The sequence below is a fragment of the Penaeus japonicus genome, unplaced genomic scaffold (assembly GCF_977035675.1).
Source record: "Penaeus japonicus unplaced genomic scaffold, GWHDUDI00000001_assembly GWHDUDI00000006, whole genome shotgun sequence".
Lineage (NCBI taxonomy): Eukaryota > Metazoa > Arthropoda > Malacostraca > Decapoda > Penaeidae > Penaeus > Penaeus japonicus.
Genome location: NW_028234408.1, coordinates 29,839,466 through 29,841,965, shown reverse-complemented (window position 1 = coordinate 29,841,965; position 2,500 = coordinate 29,839,466). Strand labels below are relative to the sequence as shown.

At 55.0% G+C, this 2,500-nt stretch overlaps 1 protein-coding gene across 1 annotated transcript in view; it reads left to right on the top strand.

Moving 5' to 3' along the window:
- LOC122243328 (histone-lysine N-methyltransferase SMYD3) overlaps positions 1-2,500 on the top strand; it is a 23,918-nt gene that overhangs the window by 3,952 nt on the left and 17,466 nt on the right. The window lies entirely within an intron of this gene.

The window sequence follows — 2,500 nt, the reverse complement described above, 5'->3', positions numbered from 1 at the left end:
GAGAGATGAGAGAGGAGGAGAGAGGACGTGAGACCGGAAAAGCGAGAGAGAGATGAGAGCAGCGAAGAGGAGAAGAGATGAGAGCGAGAGAGAGAGAGGAGAGAGAGAGGAGAGGATCTGTGGAAGAGAGTAGAGGCGAGGAAGAGAGGTAGAGGAGAGAGTGGAGGAGAGAGGAGAGACCGAGAGAGAGAGAGAGAGAGAGAGGAGAGGGTCGGAGAGAGAGAGAAGAGAGGAGAGAGAGAGAGAGAGAGAGAGGAAGAGAGCGAAGGAAGAGATGGAGGAGAGAGAAGAGAGTGAGAGAAGTGAGGAGAGAGGAGATGAGGAAGAGGAGAGAGAGCGACGAGAGAGAGATGAGAGAGAGAGGAGAGGCGAGAGAGAGAGAGACGATGAGGAGAGAGAGAGAGAGAGTGCGAGAGAGAGAGAGAAGGAGGAGAGAGAGCGAGAGAGCGAGAGCGTGGAGCGACTGGATGAAGGAGATGAGCGGAGAGAGGGAAGAGAGAGAGAGGAGGACGAGAGAGAGGAGGAGAGCGACGGAGAACGAGAGAGCGAGAGAGATTGAGGAGAGAGGGCGGAGATTAAGTGAGTGGATGAGAGTTGAGGATGGGAGGAGAGGAGAGCGAGAAGAGAGAGAGGAGAGGAGAGCGAGATAGAGAGAGCCGAGGAGTGGGGAGAGATGAGAGAGAGGAGACGAGAGAGAGAGAGAGCGAGGACGATGGGTAAGAGGAGAGAGCAGAGAGAGGAGGAGAAGATGCAGGAGAAGAGAAGATGAGAGGAAAGGAGAGCGAGGAGAGAAAGCGAGAGAGAGAAGAGAGAGAGCGAGAGAGAGCGGATGGAATAGAGAGAGAGAAGAGGAGGAGAGAGAGAAGAGAGAGAGGAGTAGAGAGAGCGAGAGGTGGTCGAGAGATGAAGTGAGTTGAGAGAGGAGAGAGAGAGAGAGAGAGAGAGAGAGCAGAGAGAGACGAGAGAGGAGGCGAGAGTGGAGAGAGAGAGAGGGACGAGAGAGAATAGAGAGAGAATGATAGAGAGAGACGAGAAGAGAGAGGTAGAGGAGAGAAGAGCGAGATTGCGAGAAGGAGAAGGAGATGACGAGGAGGAGAGAGAGGGAGAGAGAGAGAGAGAGGAAGGAGGAGAGAGAAGTGAGAGAGAGAGTTGAGAGAGAAGGAGAGAGAGAGAGAGACTTAGAGAGAGAGGAGAGAGAGTGAGGGAGAGAGGAGTGAGAGAGAGAAGAGAAGAGGAGAGATGAAGCGTCGAGAGAGAGAACGAGAGAGAGGAGAGCGAGTGAGGGAGAAGAGAGAGAGAAAAGAGGGGAGGGAATGAGGGAGAAGGTAGAAGAGGGAGGGAGAGGAGAGAGAGAGGAGAGGAGAGAGGAGAGAGAGAGAGTAGAGAGAGATGGAGGAGGAGAGAGAAGAGAGAGACGAGAGAGGGAGAGAGAGAGCGACGAGAGAGAGGAGAGAGAGGAGAGAGGAGGAGAGAGAGAGAGAGAGGGGGAGAGGGAGAGTGAGAGGGGGAGAGGGAGAGGAGAGAGAGAGAGAGAGAGAGAGACGAGGGAGAGGAGAGAGAGAGGTGAGAGAGAGAGAGGAGGAGAGGGAAGAGAGAGAAGAGAGAGGAGAGAGATGGGGGAGGGAGAAGAGGAGGGAGAGGAGAGAGAGAGAGAGAGAGAGGAGAGAGGAGAAGGAGAGGAGGAGAGAGAGAGGAGAGAGGGGGAGAGAGAGGGGAGAGGAGAGGGAGAGAGCGAGTTGGGAGAGAGAGAGGAGAGAGAGAGAGCGAGGCGAGAACGAGGGAGAGGGAGAGAGAGAAGAGGGGGGGAGAGGAGAGGGAGAGAGTGAGAGAGAGAGAGAGAGATGAGAGAGGAGAGAGAGCGAGAGAGGAAGAGAGAGAGAGACGAGGAGAGAGAGGGAGAGGGAGGATGAGAAGAGAGAGAGAGACGAGAGAGAGATGAGAGAGAGGAGAGAGGAGAGAGAAAGAGAGAGAGAGGGAGAGAGAGCGAGAGAGGGAAGGAGAGAGATGAGAGAGAGAGGACGAGAGGAGAGAGCGAGAAGAGAGAGGAGAGAGAGAGAGAGATGAGAGCACGGGAAGAAGAGAGAGGAGGAGAGAGGAGAGAGCAGAGAGAGGAAGAGTGGGGTGAGAGAGAGAGAGTGTGGGAGAGAGATAGAGATGAGGAGAAGAAGGAGAGAGTGAAGGGAGAGAGGAGAGGGGAGAGAGAGAAGAGAGCGAGAGGAAGGAGAGCGAGAGAGGAGGAGAGGAGCGGAGGGAAAGAGAGGAAGAGAGCGAGGAGAGGAGAGACGAGAAGAGAGAAGGAATGGAGAGAGAGGTGGGAAGAGCGTGGAAGAGGGGAGAGAGAGATGGAGCGAAGAGGAGATGTGAGAGAGAGAGAGAGAGAGAGGAGAGAGAGAGAGGGAGATGAGGAGTGGGAGAGGGAGCGAGAGAGGAGAGAGAGGAGAGAGAGAGAAGCGACGGGAGAGGGAATGGAGGAGAAGAGAGAGAGAGTGGGGAGAGACGA